General features: G+C 39.1%; 1 protein-coding gene and 1 pseudogene across 5 annotated transcripts in view; one reads left to right on the top strand and one right to left on the bottom strand.

The window, feature by feature from the left end:
- The window catches only part of NCOA6 (nuclear receptor coactivator 6), a 113,002-nt gene that overhangs the window by 77,402 nt on the left and 13,624 nt on the right, over positions 1-21,976 (bottom strand). Inside the window, exons 2-4 of one of the 5 annotated variants that reach the window (XM_036245829.1) lie at positions 17,773-17,848; positions 4,364-4,449; positions 2,710-2,756 (exon numbers count right to left, since the gene is read on the bottom strand). The exons of 1 other annotated variant lie outside the window; for it this stretch is intronic. The gene's annotated coding sequence lies outside the window, so the exon portion shown is untranslated. Of the gene's footprint in view, positions 1-2,709; positions 2,757-4,363; positions 4,450-9,384; positions 9,469-17,772; positions 17,855-21,976 lie in introns of those variants that run through there. 3 more of the 5 variants (XM_036245824.1, XM_036245825.1, XM_036245826.1) reach the window with 3 other exon arrangements.
- LOC118618452 lies at positions 4,036-4,958 on the top strand (annotated as a pseudogene).

Below are 21,976 nucleotides of genomic sequence, written 5' to 3'. Positions count from 1 at the left end.
AAATTAAAGATAAATAATTAAGCAATTTAACTTGGTCTTTTTATTATTATTTTTTTCATTATTATTATTTTTTATCCTCACCCGAGGACATTTTTCCATTTTTTTTGTTCAGGTAGAGTGGGAGGGAGAGAGAGAGAGAGAAACATCGATGTGAAAGGGACACATCGAGTGGCTGCCACCCGCACGACTGACCAGAGCCGGGGACAAACTGCAACCGAGGTATGTGCCCTTAGCGGGAACCGAACCCGGGTCTCTGAGGACTGCAGGCCCACGCTTTAACCGCTGAGCCAAACCGGCCAGGGCTAACTTGGTCTTTTTAGAACGGTTCATCCTCAGTAGAGAGTGAAAGCTCTCCTTTACAGAAGAATGCCAATGAATAAATGTATAAGTAAAGAAAACATTTTAAAAATCACCATTCTGCAACCTCCAGTGAAATAAATGACCCAGACAAGGATGATCAAAAGACAGAGAAAACCATTTGGTGAAACAGTTGTGGAACAGAAGAGTCCCACAGTATCAAAGAATTATTTCACAGATTACTTCCTAATTGCAAAAGGAAAATGAGTACCTTGATAGTTACCTGACAAGGTAAAATGAAGTTATCTGACAGTTACCAGATTAACCTAATGATCAAACTCAGCAACAATTAGTGAGAGACCTTTCATTTATGCCTCCTTATGTGATGTAGCCTGAAGTATAAGGCATCATCTATAATGTATTATCACCAAAAATACCTAACCTAGGTCTAAATAACTCTTTTTTTTTTTTTTTTAATCCTCACCAGATATTTTCCATTGATTTTTAGATAGAGTGGGAGGGAGGAAAGGATAGACAGAGAGAGAGAGAGAGAGACAGACAGAGAGAGAAACTTCAATGTGAAAGAGACATATCGATTGGTTGCCTTCCGCACAACCCTGACCAGGGCCAGGGATCGAACCTGCAACTGAAGTATGTGCCCTTGACCAGGAATCAAACCTCAGACTCTTTAGTCTGTGAGCCAATGCTCTAACTGCTGAGCCAAATCAGCCAGGGCTAAATATGTCTTGAAACCCAATTTTTCCTTTATAGGAAAATGCAGGAGATAGAGTAACAAAAATTACATATACAAATTTTTATAAGAAAAAAACTACATGAAGAAGTAACTGATTACGTGAAAACATAATCAGACCTAGAATGTGAAATGCTACAACAAAACTGATCTGGTCTCTTCAAAACTCAAAATCTTGGCAGGAAAATATAAAGGCAGGATATAGTTCTAGTTTCAAGGAGGCTGAAGAGACGCTACAATCAGTACACAAACGTTGCGCCCTAGCCAGTTTGGCTCAGTGGTTAAAGCGCTGGCCCGAAGACCAGAGAGGCCCAGGTTTGGTTCCCATTAAGGGCACATACCTTGGTTGCAGTTTGTCTCCGGCCCTGGTTGGGGTTGTGTGGGTGGCAACCACTCGGTGTGTCTTTCATACCTCGATGTTTCTCTCTCTCTCTCTCTCTCTTCCTCCCTCTCTCCCTCAAGATAAATGCAAAAAATGTTCTCAGATGAGGATTAAAAATACAAAACAAAACATAAACGTTGCTTAGACCTGCTTTGAAGAGAACAGTCATAAAATAATTTTTAGATCTTTGGGGAAAAACTGAATGTGAAATGAGTAACAGAGATATTAGGGCATTAAAAAATGTGCGTGAGTGTGCGCGCATGCATGTGTGTTATTTGTGGTTATACAGAGGATGCCCTTACTCTTAGCAGATGCATGACAAAGCATTTAGGGATAAAGTATCATGCCTGCAACTTATTTTCAAAGTATTCAGCAAAGATAGGTAGACAGGCAGATAGATGATGTGAATATAGCAAAATATCATCACTGAATTACAGTATGTTTGAAATTTTCAAAAAAGTTGAGGTGTAAATAAGGCTTATGGAAGCTAAGGTTGGGATCAAGACTTCACTGTGTATCTTTTCAATATTTTGATTTTTGAACCATGTGAATAAATTATCTATTGAAAACAAAACCCAGCTATCTACCACTCTCTTAAATCCTTAACAGCAATTATAATATTTCTATTCTTACCCCATTTCAGACATACAACAAAAACATCCTCTGCTTTCTACCTCCTTGTTTTGAGGGGAGCTCCTCTGACCAAGTTTCTCTTGTAAGTCTGGACCACATCATTACTAGGTCCTGAGCCACTGCCATCACCTCCAACAATATTCCCATAGGTCAGTCACCCACACTTGTTCCCCAACCCTACTTCACTCCACCCCCACCCTTACCTCCTGACTCTGTTGTTCACACACACTGTTCCTTCCCACTCACTCCTCTCCCATCCCACAGATGGTTCCTTCAACAATGCTCTTATGTGTCGTGGCCTCCCTTGCTCACCTATTTTTCAGGCACACAAAGTCCACCAGCTATCTCTCCCTCACCCCAACTGGCTCACACACTTGGAAGTTTAAGAGTTAGAAATTCATAGAATAATTAGTCTAAGTCCCCGACTCTCAAAAAAAAAAAAAAAGAAAGAAAGAAAAAAGAAACCTAGACAGGTAAGATTATAGCAACATTAGGGCTAGATCCTGGTCTTTAAACCTCAAGTTCAGTGCTTCTTCCACCCTATACCAAACTTTTTTCTCACCAGTCACTCTACCCAATTCATATATGCATAATTAGCAGACATATCAGAACCAAGCATTCCAGTCTATTTTAAGCCAATACTCACCAATTAGAACTGCATTAACTGCTCCAAAATGGCTGAAGTCAGAATACCTGAGATCAAATGAGTATATGCTTTAAAATAACTTCAGTACCTCTCTATCTTAGTTACACATTATAATTATTTGGGGAAACTTTTAAAAATAGTAATGCCACCCTGGCCGGTTTGACTTAGCAGTTAGAGTGTCGGCCCATGGACCAAGGAGTAGTAGGTTTGATTCTGGCCAAGGGCATGTACTTCGGTTGCGGTTCATCCCAGGCCATGGTTAGGTCGTGCAGGAGGCAATCGATTGATGTGTCTCTCTCACATCGATGTTTCTCTCTCTCTCTTCCTCCTCCCACTCTATCTGAAGATAAATGAAAAAAATATCCTCAGGTGAGAATGAAAAAATATAAAATAAAATAATGCCTGAGTCATGCTAGGTCTGCGCTGTGGCCGGAGGTTTGCATATTTAAACATTATCCAGGTGATTCTAATTTGTAGCCCAAGTTTAGAACCACACTTTTCATACATTATTTAATTTGTCTTTAGATGAGGTATCTGAGTCAGGCAGAAAATGTGGCACAAGAATTTGCCTGACAATGTGATGAAGGAGAAACAAAAGACTTTTCTTTTGCTCATTATAAACTTTGGTTGTTTCATTAAATTTTTTTGTTTTCTAACATAAGAATATAAGGCCATATTGCTTGTGAAAAGATCCAATAAAACATACAGAATCTAAAAGTGAACTATAGCCCTGGCCAGTTTGGCTCAGCGGTTGGAGCATCGGCCTGCGGTCCAGAGACCCGGGTTTGGTTCCTGCTAAGGGCACGTACCTTAGTTGCAGTTTGTCCCTGGCCCTGGTTGGGTCGTGTGGGTGGCAACCACTCGATGTGTCCCTTTCACATCAATGTTTCTCTCTCTCTCTCCCTCCCACACCATCTGAACAAAAAATGGAAAAATGTCCTCGGGTGAGGATAAAAAAATAAAAAAAATAAAAAATAAATAAAAGTGAACTATATATACTACCTCGAGTTCTATCTTGTTTTTTCCTATGTCTGTGACCTTGGAATCTCTTATACCTTCCTAGTTGTCATTTAGAAAATGAGGGGCTAACATACTTTCCAGATCTAGGGACACTATGACTTTAAAACATGGGCCATGTAACTTCATTGTTATGATATTTCCCTGAGAAACTGTAAATCATTTGGTGCAAGATCTTTAATGCTTCCTCCTTCTATTAGTGGCTGTTCTTCACACTATTCTCTCATCTTCCTTCTTTTACAAGTCAGCCCTGTTTAGGGCACATACAAGAAGCAACCAATGGGTAAGCAGGAGCTCAGGTGGGCCAGCATGCTGCCCAGCCCCTCCCTGGTCATCAGGCTGAGAGGGCAGTGCGCAAAAGCCAGAGGAAGGGAGGGCAAGCGGACTCTAGGACCAGAGCCTGCAAGTGGCATGAAGGGAAGCTGCTGCCCATCGCCTTTCCTGCTCTCTCCCCACCTGGGAGCAGCAAGTAAAAAGGAGCTCAACTCTAACCCCGATGGGCTGGGCAGATGAGATCTCAGAAAAAGGACAGCAAGAAGCAACTGAACACATTGATGAAGTACAAAATAAAATAGACAGAGTTAATGAACAAACCAGTGAGGAGATTTTGAAAACAGATATAACAAACTCCACCAACCATTTTTTCAGAAGAGGTCAGAATTGATCACCAAAATCCCAGATTTTGGGGTAACAACAGTTGTCAACCATCCACAAGTGTCTGCACTGCTTGGGGAAGAAGATGAAGAGTTGCTGCATTATTTGACAAGAGGTGAAGTGACAGATTTTGAAGATAGTAAATCAGGTTACAGAATAGATTTTTATTTTGATGAAAATCCTTGCTTCGAAAATAAAGTTTTCTCCAAATAATTTCATCTAAATGAAAGTGGTGATCAATCTTCAAAGTTGACGGAAATCTGGAAAGGATTTGACAAAACGTTCAAGTCAAACACAGAATAAAGCCAGCAGGAAGAGAGAGCATGAGGAAGCAGAGAGCTTCTTTACCTGGTTTACTGACCATTCTGATGCAGGTGCAGATGAGTTAGAAGTCATTAGAGATGACATTTGGTCAAATCCGTTACAGTACTACTTGGTTCCTCATATGGATGATGAAAAAAGGGAAAGAAGATGATGATGAATAGGAGAAAGGGTTGGAAGGTACTGATTAAGGGGATAAGGATGAAAGTGATGAAGATGATGATGAGGGGGAGGAAGATGAAGGAAAAGATGACTAATGGAACACTTGATGGATTCCAACCTTTTAAAATGTTCTCTAGTCTCTGGGAGCAAGTTGCAGTCTCTCTTTCTTTTTTATCCTTCTTGTGCTCAGTCGCCGTTTTTGAAATCTCTTTTCTCTCCTTTACATCATGGTTCTCACCTTATTTGGGTGGGGATATACCTTGAGCAGAATATAGTGGGAAAAGAATCTCTGCCCCTTTCTGTTCCAAAATCATTTTTATCCCTTCCTGTCTCAAGAAACTTTATGAAATCACCACCACCATGCTCTGTGGGAAAGAAAAAACCTTCTGCTCCCCTAGCTCTGCTGGAAGCTGGAGGGTGCTAGGCCCCTGTATAGTAGTGCGTAGAATTCTAGCTTTTTTTCCTCCTTTCTCTGTATATTGGGCTTAGAGATTATACTGTGTCTCTATGTGAATATGGACAGTTAGCATTTACCAACATGTATCTGTCTACTTTCTCTTGTTTAAAAAAAGAAAAAAGAAACTTAAAAAGGGGGGTGGGTTATAGAAGGTCAGCAAAGGGTGTGTTTTTTTTCTTTTTTTATTTTTATTAATTTGTTTTTGTTACAGATGTTTCTCCTTTTTCCCCCATTGACACCCTCTTCCTGATCCCCGCCTGCCCCATCCCCAGCTTTGTTGTCTATGTCCACTGGTCATGCATACATGCATATAAGTTCTGTGGTTTATCTCTTCCCCCACAAATCCCCCTCCTCTGAGGCTTGTTAGTCTGTACTCCACCTCTATGTCTCTGGGTCAATTTAGTTCATCAGTTTGTTTAGTTCATTATATTCCACAAATAAGTGAGATCATGTGATATTTGTCTTTCTCTGCTTGGCTTGTTTCGCTTAGCATAATATTCTCCAGGTCCTTCCATGCCATCTCAAAGGATAAGAGATCTTTCTTTCTTTCTTTCTTACAGCTGCATAGTATTCCATTGTGTACATAGACCACATCCTTTTTATCCACTCATCTACTGATGGACACTTGGATTGTTTCCCAATCTTAGCTATTGTAAATAGTGCTGCTATGAACATAGGGGTACATATATTCTTTCTGATTGGTGTTTCAGGTTTCTTAGGGTATATTCCTAGAAGTGGAATCACTGGGTCAAATGGCAGTCCAATTATTAATCTTTTTGAGGTAACACCATAGTGAAAGGGTGGGTTTGAGATGTTTAGATGGGTTAAGTGGGCATTTTGACAACATGGCTTCTCCTTTGGCATGTTTAAGTGTGATGTTTAACGGACATTCTTGCAGTTTAAGATGACACTTGAGCCCTAATGATGACTTGAGCCCTGCCACTCGATGGGAGAATCAGCAGAACCTATAGGATCTTATTCGGAATTGACATCTATTGTTTATTTTTAAATTTTCTTTTTGCTTCACTGGAAAGAAAAGACGATGCTTAGCTTTTTTTTTTGAGAGAGAGAGAGAGAAACATTGATGTGAGAGAAACACACTGATTGGCTGCCTCCCGCACCAGGGCCAGGGACCAACTGTAACCGAGGTACATGCCCTTGGCCAGAATCAAACTTGTAACTCTTTGGTCTATGGGTCCACACTCTAACCGCTACACCAAACCGACCAGGGCAATGATGCTTAGTTTTAAACATTAAAAGTGTACAAGTCGAGCCCTGGCCAGTTTGGCTCAGCGGTTAGAGCATCGGCCTGCGGTCCGGAGAGACCCGGGTTCGGTTCCCGCTAAGGGCGCGTACTTCGGTTGCAAGTTTGTCCCCGGCCCTGGTTGGTCGTGCGGGTGGCAGCCACTCGATGTGTCCCTTCACGTCGATGTTTCTCTCTCTCTCTCCCTTTCTCTCTCTCCCTCCCACTCTATCTGTACAAAAATGGAAAAATATCCTCGGGTGAGGATAAAAAAAAAATAATAAAAAAGTGTACAAGTCGAGCCCTGGCTGGTTTTGCTCAGTGATTAGAGCATCGGCCCGTGGACCAGAGTCCTGGGTTCGGTTCCTGCTAAGGGCACGTACCTCAGTTGCAGTTTGTCCCCGGCCCCAGTTGGGGTCTTGTGGGTGGCAGCCAGTCGATGTGTCTCTCTCATGTTGATATTTCTCTCTCTCTTCCTCCTTCTCTTCCTCCTGCTCTATCTGAAGATAAATGCAAAAATGTCCTCAGGTGAGGATAAAAAAAAAAGTGTACAAGTCGGAGGGCAGGATTGGGAGGAAGGTGTCAATGGGGAAAAAGGAGAAACATCTGTAACAAAAATAAATTAATAAAAAAATATATATTTTTAAAGTGTACAAGTTGCTTTGTTACAATAAAACTTTCTCTCAGAACAGATTTCAAGTTTGACTTGTATAACATATTGTCAAACTTTGTCAACCCAACCCTATTTGTTGGATGCACAATTTGCAGGATGACCTCAGGGCTATGTGGACTGAATAAAGGGATTTGCTTCAATGTATTAATGTCTCCATAGCTGAGAAACATCACAAGTATAATTTGTTATTAGTTTATGAAAATTTTCAAATCATCTGCAATACCAGATGGTTCAAAACTCAGTTCTGAGTATGTTGTACCCTTAGCTTTGTATATCAAATTGGCATTTTTTAAAATGGGTCTGTATTTACCTGGACATAATAATAATACCTGCCACCACCACCAGACAGATCTGGTGCTATAATGCTGAGTTACACACAGAGCTATTGCTGGTTATTATTGGCATTATGTCTTTATTGGCATTATAATATGTGGTCAGGAAGACAGGCTCTCAGAGTAAGAAGTCTGTATTGGTGGTTAAGAAACTCAGGTTAGGAGAACTTTTGTCTCTAAGTACCAGCTACTTAGCTAAATCGTTCTTAAATAAGACCTATCTGTGAATCAGGATGAGATAATGAACTCTGCTAAATGCCATCATGCTTAGAACATTTTTTATCCTCACCCGAGGACATTTTTCCATTTTTTATTCAGACAGAGTGGGAAGGGGAGAGAGGAAGAGAGAGAGAGAGTGAAAAGTTGATGTGAAAGGGACACATCGAGTGTCTGCCACCCACATGACCAACCAGGGCTGGGGACAAACTGCAACCGAGATATATGTTCTTAGCGGGAACCAAACCCGGGTCTCTCTAGACCGCAGGCCAATGCTCTAACCGCTGAGCAAAGCCCACCAGGGTCATGCTTAGAACATTTTGAGAAGCTACCTAATGCCTAAGCTTTTTTTTCCCCCTTTATTGATTTTAGAGAGAGAGGAAGGGAGGAGAAAGAGATAGAAAAATTGATGAGGACATCTACTGGCTGTCTCCTGCATTCCCCCCACTGGGGATTGAGCCCACAACCTGGGCATGTGCCCTGACCAGGAAAAGAATCGGCGACCTCCTGGTGCATGGGTCAATGCTCAACCACTGAGCCACACCAGCCTGCTTGCCCAAGCATTTTAATGCTGTAAAATATAGTAAGTAAAATTAAATGCCACTTAACTTTTTCAGAAATGAATTAATGGACAGCCTGGTCAACTTCAAAGCTTTTTGATGTATAAGACTTTATAAATGGAACTATTCCATCAATAGACAAAGTATAATAAACCTATCCAGATGGATAATATGTAATTTCTGCACAGGTCTCTGTTTAGTAACTACATCACTGTATACTGGTCAGGAATCTTGCTCCAATAAAGAAACATAAAGATTTTTTTTAAAGCAACCAATGAATGCATAAGTGGAACAACAAACTGATGTTTCTCTCTCTCTCTCTCTCTCAAATCATTAAATAAAAATTTAAAAAAAAAGTTAACCCCAAGCTAGGAGTTAAAATGCCTGCTTCATCTCTACCATCATCTCCACCCTAATTTTTTATTGGTATACTTAAGAAAATACTGAGACTCAAAGTTATTAACAGCACTAGAAACTAGAACTGCTGCTTAAAGAACTGTTGGACTCAAAGATGACTCTTCTGCCCAAGAGCAGGATGGGGACTTGAGATGTAATAGACCCAGGCAGGAAAGTAACAGATTTTTAACTAACCTTCCAACATGTGGCTCTATCTCTTCCAACTGCATGATCCAAAAAGCTTTCTCCAAGCTGGCAATGGCGGTGGTGAGGCCCACATAGAATGGTCAGTGCTCTTACATGCCCACAGCCTTCCCTATCTACTTCAAATTCTAAAACATACATCTAGGGATCTGAAGGCAGACACAGGAAGGGCTGAGAGAAAAGCCCTGGGAGTATTAAGTTCTGGGAAACAGTTATTTGTAGTCCAGTCTTCAAATAAAAATAAAAAAAATCTCTTTTCCAAAGTTAAATTATCAGGCCAAAAGAACAGATTTCCACTCCCTGCTCAATCCAGTAGAAGGGAGATAAATGATTGCTAGATGCTAGAAAATATTAAGAAACTATTTGCATCAATTAGTCCTTTAGCTTAACATCTGAAAGGAGAATTCATAATCAGGTAGTCAGTGAGGGAATCCACCTACCCTGTTTTTTTGGCAAATGGTATATGTGTATACCCCTCTCCTTATTCAAGGAAGAATAACTGAGGGGAGAGACTGAAACACATTCTGCAACATAAAAAAGAAGTTCTGCATTTGTAATTAAGAAAATAAATCAACTACATTACCCTCAACCTGATAAAACACACTGAAATGACACAGCACAGTCTATAAGTGAAAATAAAAAGAATTAGTTGAGATGCAAATAAGAGACAGGAAATAGAAAAACTGTAAGAAAAGTAAATATACCAAAGGAAAATTAAAATAGAATAAAAAATAGAATACTTAATTAGAAATGAGAATGACCAACAAAAAATAAAAATACTATTCAGATGGAGAGGGAAAGGACAAAGTAATGAAAACTGAGGATTAATAAGAAGAGAGAAATAAACTTCAACTAATTGTCATCCCTGAAACAAATGGACAGGCAATAATCAAAGATTTTAAAAAATGGGAAATAAAAACTTTCACAAGTCAAAGCACTGTTCTATATCTCTAGCTCAAAAGAACTCACAAATACAAAATCACTGAAAAGATAGTGACAACTAGATTTTTCTCTGGTGAAACTTTTAGATTTCAAGGATAAAGAAAATGCCCCACAATCACCCAGGAAGAAGAAATTAAGTCATACACAGAAGACCAAAAATCAGGTTGGCCTGAGACTTCTGCTTTGTAAGATCAAAAGACAATGGCAAAATAGTAAAGAATTATGAATGAAAATAATTCTGCCCCCTCCCCACCCATTCAGTGTGAAATCAACCTAAAGACACTTTCAGATAAAAGTACACCAATCAAGTACATTAAAAAATTTTTTTTTCTTTATTGATTTGAGGGAGCGAGGAAGTGAAAGGGAGAGAAAGATAGAAACATCAATGAGAGAGAACATCGATTGGCCGCCTCCTGGGGATTGGGCCCACAACCTGGGCATGTGTCTTGACCAGGAATCGAACTGGCAACCTCTTGGTTCATGGGTCAATGCTCAACCATTGAGCCATACCAGCCGGACTATTAAAATATTATCTGAATAGTAATTAACCAAAAACAAAGACCTTGAAACTACAAAGAGAAGAATTAGTTAAACACAGGGCTAAGTTTAAATAACTGTTATAAATATGATTAGCACCAAATGCTATTTTATTTTACTTATTTTTAAAATAATAATAATTTTTTGTTGTTGTTGTTAATCCTTACCCAAGGATATTTTTCCATTTATTTTTTTATTTTGTTTTTTGTTTTTTTTATCCTCACCCAAGGACATTTTTGCACTTATCTTCAGATAGAGCAGGAGGGAGAGAGAAAGAGAAACATTGATGTAAGAGAGACACATCGAGTGGTTGCCACCAACACGACCCCAACCCGGCCGGGGACAAACTGCAACCAAGGTACATGCGTTTATCGGGAACCAAACCAGGGACTCTCCGGTCCACAGGCCGACACCCTAACCGCTGAGCAAAACCGGCCAGGGCTTATTTTGTTTTTTAAAGATAGAGTAGAAGGGCCCAGCTGGTATGGCTCAGTGGTTGAGCATCGACCCATGCACCAAGAGGTCGTCGGTTCCATTCCCGATACCCGATCAGGGGCATGCCCCGGTTGTGGGCCCGATCCCCAGAGGGGCATGCAGGAGGCAGCTAATCGATGATCAGGGGCATGCCCCGGTTGTGGGCCCGATCCCCAGGGGGGCATGGAGGAGGCAGCTAATCGATGTTCTCTCTCATCGATGTTTCTATCTCCCTCTCCCTTCTTCTCTCTCTAAAATTAATAAAGAAAAAAAAATTTTTTAAAATATAGAGTGGAAGGGAGGTATAGAGAGAAACATCAATCGATTACCTTCTGCAGGACCCCAACCAGGGCCGGGGATCAAACCTGCAATCCAGGTACATTCCCTTGACCAGGGAATTGAAACCGAGACCCTTTGGTCCATGGGCCAACACTCTAACAGCTGAGCCAAAATGGAAAGGGCTGTTTTTGTTTTTTTAATTATTAAAAGGAAGATCTTTAAGGTACAAAATAAAGGTGAGCTATTAAATCATCATCTTCATCTGAGTACTATGAACAATTTTGCTAATAAACTCTGTCATTAATTTAATGGGTTACCCCTCCCCCATTAAAGGATAAAGAGTTTTAGTCTAGGTCGAGAAACATTATAGTCTATTTTATATATATAATAGGAACCATACAATTAAGTAGTCTTTTATGACTGGCTTATTTCACTTAGCATACTTTTTTCAAGATGTTGTAGCAAGTAACAGCATTTCATTTTTTAAAATTACCAAATAATATCCCTTTGTATGGAAATACCACATTGATTTATCCATTTATTTATCAGTTGATAGACATTTGGGTTGTTTCCACTTTTCACTATTATTACTTATTCTGCACAAGTGTTTATGCAAATGTGTGTTTTCATTCTCTTGATCCCTGGCAGGTGTGACTCACTTGGTTCAGCATTGTCCCATGCACCCAGAGGTCACCAGTTCAATTCCCAGTCAGGGCACATACCCGGGTTGGAAGCTTGGTCTCCAATATTTGGGCATGCAGGAGACAGCCAATCAATGTTTCTCTCTCTCTTCTCTTTTCTCTCTCTCTGTCCCTTAAAACAAAAACAAAACAAAAAAACAGCCCAGCCGGGGTGGCTCAGTGGTTGAGCACTGACCAATGCACCAAGAGGTCACCTGTGCGATTCTTGGTCTGGGCACATGCCCAGGTTGTGGGCCAAATCCCCAGTGGGGGGCATGTAGGAGGCGGCCAATCGATGTTCTCTCTCATCGATGTTTCTAACTCTCTCGTTCCTTTCTTCTCTCTCTAAAATCAATAAAGAAACAAAATTTTAAAAAACAAACATTCTCTTGGGTATATATATACATACATATATATATACACCTAGGAGTGAAATTGCTGGGTCATATGTTATCTCTATGTGTTACCTTTTGCATCCCCACTAGCAGTGTACAAGGATTACAATTCCTCCACATTCTCAACAACACTTATCTTTCTGATTATGCCATCCTAGTGGGTATGAAGTAGTATCTCATTGTGGTTTTGATTTACTTTTTCCTTGATGGCTAACAGTGTTGAGTATATTATTATATGTTTATTGGCCACTAGCATAATTTCTTTGAAGAAATAAATACCTATTAAACCCTTTACTAGTTTTTTAATTGGGATATTTGTCTTTACTGTTACAGTGTAAGTTTTTGATATATTTTTAGATACAAATGCCTTATCAGATAAACGATTTGCAAATATTGTCTTCCATTTTGTGGATTGCTGTGGGTGACTTCTTTTTATTTAGTTATCTTTTGATTGGTCATTAATGAATGTTATGTCATGTTTCTTTGGGGTTGGGGATGATTTTGTACTGTAGTTTAAGACAAACTGGCTGAGTATTTAGAAAAATATTTATGAAATTCTCACTTCACAATTGTCTCAGTCTGTTCGAGCTCCTATAACAAAATACCACAAATTGGGTGGCTTAAAAGCAACAGAAATTTATTTCTCACAGTTCTTGAGGCTGAGAAGTAAAAGATCATTGTGCCAGTATGGTCAGGTTCTGGTGAAGACCCTCTTCCAGGATGCAGACTACAAAATTCTCACTGTGGCCCTGGCCGGTTTGGCTCAGCGGTTGGAGCATCGGCCTGCGGTACAGAGAGACCCAGGTTCGGTTCCCACTAAGGGCACGTACCTCGGTTGCAGTTTGTCCCCGGCCCTGGTTGGTCGTGCGGGTGGCAGCCACTCAATGTGTCCCTTCACATCGATGTTTCTCTCTCTCTCTCTTCCTCTCTCTCCCTCCCGCTCTATCTGAACAAAAAATGGAAAAATGTCCTCGGGTGAGGATAAAAAAAAAAAAAAAAAAAAAAAATTCTCACTGTGTCCTCACATGGTGGGAGGGGTTAGGGAGCTCTATGTGATCTCTTTTATAGGAGCACTAATCCCATTCACGAGGGCTCCAAACTCATAACTTAGGCACTTCCCCAAAGGTCCACCTCCTAATACCATCAACATTGGGCATTAGGATCTCAACATATAAATTTTGAGGGGATACAAACATTCAGATCACAACAACAATGTACATTAAAAAAACTCTGGCTAAAGAGTTAAATATAAAAAACAAAATTACAATACTACAGTCTTATACTGAATATATATTCAAATATAGTCATCAGTTAATGGACTGAAGAGCTAAAGCAAAATACAGATTTGATTATATAATCACATTATTTTTAAAATTTTATAGGTCAAAGTACACAGGAGTAAAAAGGCAAAATATAAGTTGGGGCCAACTGGAGTAGCTCAGTTGGCTGAGCATCATCCTGGGCACTGAAAGGTTGCCGGTTCGATTCCCAGTAAAGGCACATACCTGGGTTTCAGGTTTGATACCTAGTCATACAGAAGGCAACCAATCAATGTCTCTGTCTGTCTGTCTGTCTGTCTGTGCCCCCCACCCCCGCTTCTCTCTCTTCCTCTCTTTAATCATGTCCTCAGGTGAGGATTTAAAAAACACTACTCAAGATTAAAATCTCATTGTGGGAATGACCTTTATGTCTCTGTTCTTGAAGGGGAGAGAGGCTAGTGTGAAAGGTAGAAATGGGAAGAGACAGAGTTTGATAGAGAGAAGATAAAGAAAATTTCACATGCTACGCTCCTCTCCACCGCTCTCCCCAACCCTCTCCCCAAAGTCCTATCTAGTCCCAGCTTGGCATTAAGCCATGCCTTATGTGGTAGATGGACTGCTAAGATGACCACCAATTATTCCAGCCTCCTAGTAGTCATGCCCTTGGTAATATCCTCTCTCTGAATGTGGGCTGGCCTAGTGATTTGCTTCTAACCTAAAGAATATGGCAAAGGTGATGGGATGTCACTTCTATGATTAGGTTATAAAAGATTGAGACTTCTATCTCCCTAAAAGACTCTGTCTACTGCCGTCTCAGCATGCCATGTGGGAGAGGCCACGTGGCAAGGAAGGGAGAGCAACCTGCAGTCAACAGTCAGTGAAAAATCAAGGCCCTTAATTCAAATTCCCTTGAAGAAGTGAATTCTGCCAACAACCAAGTGAGCCTGCAAGCAGTTCCTGCTTTAGTCAAGCACTGAAATGAGATTCCAGCCCTAACTGACAGTTTGATTGTTGTTGCCTATAAGAGACCCTGAAACAGATGACCCACCTAAGCTGTGCTCAGATTCCTAACCCATGGAAAATGTGCCATAATAAGTGAGTTTTATTAAGATGCTAAATTTGTGGTAATTTTTTGTGCAACAATAAATTACAAGAAATAAATGCACCCTTCTTGGAAATCCTGCTTAATATTTATCTCCTTTAACACTACGTGGCAGTTTCTTAAAAAGTTAGATACCATACAACTCAGCAAACCCACTGCTAGGGACTTACCCAAAATAAATGAAAACACGTCTATACATATTTGAATAAAAATGCTTATAGCAGCTTTATTCACAACCATCAAAACTGGAAACAACCCAAATGTCTATCACAGGTGAATAGATAAACAAACAAGTTATATCCACACAACAAAGCAATACTTGGCATTAAAAAGGAATGAATTACTGATACATGCAACAACATGGATAAATATAAAAATTATTACACTGAGTGAAAGCTAGCACAAAAGAGAATACAATGTATGAATGCATTTATACAAAATTCTAAAAAACGGGGGCACTGAGACAGACTGAAAAGGAGTATAAGAAACTTTTTAGGGAAATGGAAATTTTCTGTACTTGACTGTGGCGGTTGTTTCATAAGAAATACTATACAATAATAAATACATTGTTGAAACTCATCTTGAAAGAATATATGCACCCCATGTGCAATGCAGCTTTATTTGTAATAGCCAAGATTTGGAAGCAGCCCAGTGCACATCAATAGATGAGTGGATTTAAAACCTGTGGCACATGTATACAATGAAATATTACTCAGCTAAGAAATGAAGGATATTTTACTTTTTGCGACAACATGAATGAACTTGAAGAGCATTATACTAAGTGAAATAAACCAGTCAGAGAAAGACAAATAATATATGATTTCACTTACACATGGACTCTAATGAACAAAATAAACTAACAAACAAAACAGAAAGAATCATAGATAGCTGTCAGAGGGGAGGGCGTAGGGGTGCTGGGTGAAAAAGGTGAAGGGATTAAGCAAAAAATGCCCCCCAAAGAACCAAATCACACAGACATACAACAGTATGATCATTACCAGAGGGAAATGGGGGGGAGGGAAACATAGGAAAAGGTAAAGGGGGTTAAATGATGATGAAAAGAGACATGACGGGATGGTAAACACACAATATAATATATAGATGAGGTATTATAGAATTGTACACCTTAAACCTATATAATTTTACTAACCAATGTTACCCCAATGAATTCAATAAGAAAGAAAAATGCAGATCTAGGTTTTTCAAATCCCACAATCTGATTATATGATTAAATTATTTATCTAACTCCAGGGTTAAAATACAGAAACCCAAACTAGACATAATTCTAACTCTGTAAGAGTCACTCCAATAGCAATGTAGCTGTCTAAAATTTTTCCTACGCATAAATATCTATTGCTTGTGTAGCATTTAAATTTTTAAATAAAAGCACTATTTTTGAATAAAAATAAAAAACACCATGTTCCACTTCAAATCCATGCAGTTTATTGTATGTAAAGTATACCTCATTAAGTTGACCAAAAAACCAAAAAAAAAAACCCACCTTTGTCAAGCTTTCTTCAACTACATTTAATGCAGCTGATCCCATTATCATACCTTAGCCCTTAAACAGCGTTCTACAGATAAATTACCCAAACTGCAGAAAAACTAGTGCTTCTTGAATTCCATAGTAGCTAAAACTTACAGAACATTACTGTTTGTCAGGTATGGTTCTGAGTGCTTTGCATTTTTAACTCAGTTATTCCCCTCAACAAACCAATGGACTAGATCCTATAACCCTCATTTCATAAATGAGGAAAGCTGAGGCACAGAGAAGAAACTTGCTTAAGGCCATACAGCTACTAAGTGACAGAGCCATGATTTGAGCCCCAGCAGTCAGATTCTAGAGGCTGGGCTCTTCAACATCACCCCACTCTATATCTCGGACCACTAGAGTATTAGGTAAAAGCATACTCTTAGCTCACTGGAGACTGATAGGTTCATTCATTCATTCAACAAATTATTTAAGCATGCAATATATTCCAGGTATTGTTCTAAATGCTAAAGATACAAGGGTGAAGAAAATACAGACACGGAACTTGCTTTTATGGAGCTTACATTCTAGTAAAAACTTAGGTTTAAAGCATAGGATTCTTAAATCAATACATTTATCCCCTTATGAATATATTTATCTAAATATTTATGCAAAAAAAACCACACAGTTAACAAGTTGAATAGTGGCCAGATCTGCTTTAACCAGTTACAGCAAGAGTCCCAAACTTAACTGCATTCTAGAATCACCTAAGCATCTTTTAAAAATTCCAAAGCTCAGCCCTGGCTGGTTTGACTCAGCGGTTATAGCATCGGTCTGCAGATCAGAGTCCCTGGTTCGGTTCCTGCTAAGGGCACGTATCTCCGTTGCAGTTTGTCCCTGGCCCTGGTTGGGGTCGTGTGAGTGGCAGTCAGTTGATGTGTCTCTCTCACATCAATGTTTCTCTCTCTCTCCCTCCCGCTCTGTCTGAAGATAAATGCAAAAAATAATAATAAAATAAAAAAATATTAAAAAATTTTTTTTCAAAGCTCAGGCTATACCCCCGGCCAATTAAATAACAAAATCCTATGAGTGTGGCAAGGGAGGAAGACAAAGGCATAAGTAATTTGCCAAGCTGAAGACAAGTTTGGGAAATCACTGAGCTAGAGTTTTTATATCTGATGAATGATCAAGTTCATTCATAGTGATGAGAGATGTAGATGAGTCCCTTCTCTGAATCAGAAATTTGCAAAGTAGCTTTGATTTTTTTTCAATGTTATGAATTCTGAGAACATCAGAAAGAGAACCAAATAAATCATTATTTTCCTTCTTGGATTTATTCATGCCTTCAATCCCCTCCAGAATCATAGACAACTAAGATATTCACCTTTTCATCTTTTCTTGGTACTTTCCATGTAACCAATAAAGAATTCTTCCATATTATGTATTTCCAACAGAACTGATAAAGACATGACTCAACTGCTTTTCTATTATGGCAATCTTAACTCAGTCACTTTGGGTCCAATCCACAGGCCAAATGCAGCTTGCCAAAGTAAAATATTCTACAGACATTAAGATCAAAATGCCTTCATTTAAAAAAGTAAAGTCTATTTCTAATTTAATCCTTTGTTTAAGTAGAAATCAAGTCTTTTATAAATCAAACTTGCATTTGTATTCATAGAATCAACAGACCTGTGTAAGAACTCTGACCACTCTCAGAAAAGATAGTTAGAGGTTCAGTAGGACCCCTCTCCATTCTATCCAGGACCTAGACAGAAAGGAAAAAAAGGGCAAAGAGGAAGAGAGACATCAGAAGAAAAGACTATATAAGCCCAATAAACCTCTTCAAAGTAAAATGTTCATGAATGCCCAAATTTGTTCCACCACTGTTTCAGCTAATTTCACTCTAGAAAGAGTTGTAAAAGACATGAGATTATCTACAGCCCCAAATGCAGGCTTTTGTTTGTTTAACAAGGAAAGTTTATCATAATACCAAGGATGCTTTTCAAAATACATCAGTAGTGATTACACTAGGGTAATCACATTTTATTATTCAACATCCTTATGATTTGTGCACTTCGTATTGTGCATGTCACACTTAAATTGACAAATATTAAAAAACCAATACAATGTGCCTCAGTGGACTAAGTGTCGTCCCAAAGACTGAGAGGTCCTGGGTCAATTCCTGGTCAGGGCACATGCCTGGGTTGCAGGCTCCATCCCCAGTGGGGGGTGTACAGGAGGCAGCTGATGGATGTTTCTCTCTCACATGGATGTTTCTCGCTCTCCCTCCCTTCCTCTTTCTCTAAAAAAAAAATCAATAAAAACATATTTTTAAAAAAATTATATATATATAGGCTGCTCTCTCCTCTGTGTAGCATGGGACAGTTGCCACGCGGCTAATAAAGGTCTCTTAATTTGAACCCCCCCCAAAATTATATATATATATATATATATATATATATATATATATATATATATATATCTCCAATACATTTATCCTGAAGAGAATCCCTGAGGAGTCTAATTAAGTAGGGAGCAGAAGCAGAGTCCCACAGAGGTTACATAATTTGCCCTATGGCACCTATGTAGTTAGCTACAGATTTAGTATTTCTTGTCACTTTCCTACTCTTTCTGTTGTAAAACTGTAAATATGCTGATTATACTTTTTAACATTTTCTTATACTCTGAAAATAATTTATTACAAATGACAACTGTTTAAAAAAAAAGAAGCACACAAGTAAGTGGAAAACACAGAGGTCCTGGGTTCACAACTGTGCACCATTGCAGCTTCTGCACCATTCATATAACAAAATGAAATAAAGCCAAATGCCTATGCAAAGATTTCCTAACCTCAATATCTACTTTTAAAAATGTTTTCATACAGGCAAATGTCAAATTATTATTAGTAAGATCAATTGAGTATATTTTGAGAATAAACTAACATTATTTATGATAATAAAACACAGGGTAACAGAATAGAAAAAGAGCTAGGCTGAGCTTGGCAGGGTGTGCCTTGAATTCTAGTCATGATCTTCCCGTAAAGCTGCTGTATGATTGGGCAGGACACAATCTCTCTGGGCCTAAGATTCCTAAATTATTAAACAAGAGCTTGAATCACTAAACTCAAGCTAAACACAATCTCAGGTTCCTTCTAGTTTTAAGAAAACTCAAGGACTATTTATCAAAAATGTTAATTATTATTCTATATGCTTTCACTTTAACAAATGAATATCTCTATTCAAATATTTTAAGTAGCTTTGTAAAATAAAAATCCTAGAATTCCTACATTATTAGCCTTATAAACCTAAATCTGAGTATTACACTTACAGTACTTAAGAAATTAAGTTGGCCTTTTAACCACATAGCCTTAAATGTTTCAGGATAATTTATAAGGCATTTTAAAAGTATCTGAATAAACAGCTAACTGTAAACTGTCAAAAGACAATCTACCATGGCACACCTAAAGTAAGATCCTATCCCATCCTCCCTACACTCTCTTGTGAGGTTCTCATGAATATAAAACTGGTACATGCTTCCAGTTTCCAAATCCAGGGCTGCAAAGGAAAATTTATGTAAACCTTCAGCCAAATCATAAAAATTTAATTCCCTGAAAGGATCAACAAAATGACTGTCATGGACATTGGCATTTCAATATTATGATAACACTGGTTTGCTCTTGGTAGGAATAACAGACATTTTAAGAGATTGGGGAATATTAACATTAATGCTTAAACTTCAATCTTGACATTTTCGTATAAGAAATAAAAGATAGCCCTGGCTGGTTTGGCTCAGCGGTTAGAGCGTCGGCCTGCGGTCCTGAGAGACCCAGGTTCAGTTCCCGCTAAGGGCACGTACCTCGGTTGCAGTTTGTCCCTGGCCCTGGTCGGTTGTGCGGGTGGCAACCACTCGATGTGTCCCTTCACATCGATGTTTCTCTCTCTCTGTTCCTCATCGATGTTTCTCTCTCTCTGTTCCTCTCTCTCTCTCCCACTCTACCTGAACAAAAAATGGAAAAATGTCCTCGGGTGAGGATAAAAAAAAAGAAAAAAAAAAGAAATAAAAGATAAATTAGTGAAATATGAAATTTTAGATTCCTAAAACAAGTACTCATTGTAACACAGATACAGCTAATAATTTAATCATGAACATTATAAACCAAAAGAATAAATCAGAGGCTCAATGAGATTTTTCCTGTCTTGTTAGATACTGTAGTAGGTGGATAAAGTAAAATTTAGGGAAAGTCTACTTTATACATCATGTTCTAATTATGAACACCACCATGTTCTTTCGATCATAAAGCTACAATTAAGAAAAATAACATGTTTGAAATATCAGTCTTTTAATCCATGCTCCAAATATACTAATGACATTGAAAAGTTGACCAAATCCTACAATCTAGGAACTAATAAAAATTTCCTAAGAAAAACTTGACAAGAATCTGAGTAGAGTAAGAGCTAGAGAGACCTTGGCAATAAACTGGTCCAATAACCCTTATGAAACAGATGGAAAAATTAAGGCTCGAGTCAACAATTTGTCCAAAGTTTCTTAGTAATAGGGAAACCTCCTATGTGATACTTTTTTACAAATGAAATACTTCATTTTAAAAGAACTAGAAAAGTAGCCCTGGCTGGTGTGGCTCAGTTGGTTGAGTGCCATCCCATGTACTGAGAGGTCCAGGGTTCGATTCCTGGTCAGGACACATATGGGGTGTGTGTGTGCAGGAGCCAGCCGATGAATGTTTCCCTTTCACTGATGTTTCCCACTCCCTCTCCCTTTCTCTCTATCTAAAATCAATTTAAAAAAAGAATTAGAAAGGTATGTAAATAATGATAATGAATGTTGTCTTGCCATATGACAATGATAGAAGACAACTTTAAAGAACAATGGCTTTCTTCCTCTATTAAAGTTCCTAAGAGTTAAATCATGAGATCTGGGCTCTGTTAGGGAAGTCCTTAGACAATCCTTCTAAGAGTCTGCCAATATTTCTTCTACTGCCAAGTCTTTTTTGTTGTTGTTTTAATCCTCACCTAAGGATATTTTTCCATTGATTTTCAGATAGAGAGGGAGGGAGGGAGGGAGGGAGAGAGAGAGAGAGAGAAACATCGATGTGAGAAAGACACATCAATTGGTTGCCGCCTGCACTACCCCAACAAGGGGATCGAATCACAACCGAGGTATGTGCCCTTGACTAGAATCGAACCCTCAACTCTTTGGTCCAAGGGCCAACGCTCCACCTGCTGAGCCAAACCGGCCAGGGCACACGAGGTCTTAATATATTCATACTGACAGTGTTGTTAGTTTGTTTTGCTTTATGCTCTTATAACTGTCAATTTATTTTGTTGTTAATCATCACCCAAGGATATTTTTCTATTTTTCCATTGATTCTTTAGATAGAGTGGAAGGGAGAGAGGGAGGGAGGGGGGGGAGAGAGAGAGAGAGAGAGAGAGGAAGAGAGAGAGAAACATAGATGTGAAAGAGACACATCAATCAGTTACCTCCCACACAACCCCTGACCAGGGCCAGGGATTGAACCTACAACCCAGGTATGCGTCTTTGACTGGGAATCGAACCCGAGACCCCTTTGGTCCAACAGCTGACACTAACTGCTGAGCAAAACCAGCCAGGGCATAACTGTCACTATTTATTTATTTATTTATTTATTTATTTATTTTTGTTGTACGTGCCCCTAGTGGGGACCAAACCCAGGACTCTCTGGTCCACAGGCCGTTGCTCAACCGCTGAGCCAAACTGTCCAGGGCATAACTGTCACTTTTTAAATCAAACACTGAAGTCATGGATCAGCTTTCAAGTCCTGTAAATACCATTTCATCATTACTGATGATCCAGATGAATACACTTAGCAAACTTGCAGACAGAACTGTATAAGGTGAAT

Source organism: Molossus molossus, unplaced genomic scaffold (genome assembly GCF_014108415.1).
Source record: "Molossus molossus isolate mMolMol1 unplaced genomic scaffold, mMolMol1.p scaffold_m16_p_6, whole genome shotgun sequence".
Classification (NCBI taxonomy): Eukaryota; Metazoa; Chordata; class Mammalia; order Chiroptera; family Molossidae; genus Molossus; species Molossus molossus.
The sequence above is the reverse complement of the archived record's forward strand: the minus strand, read 5'-3'. Positions and strand labels throughout refer to the sequence as shown.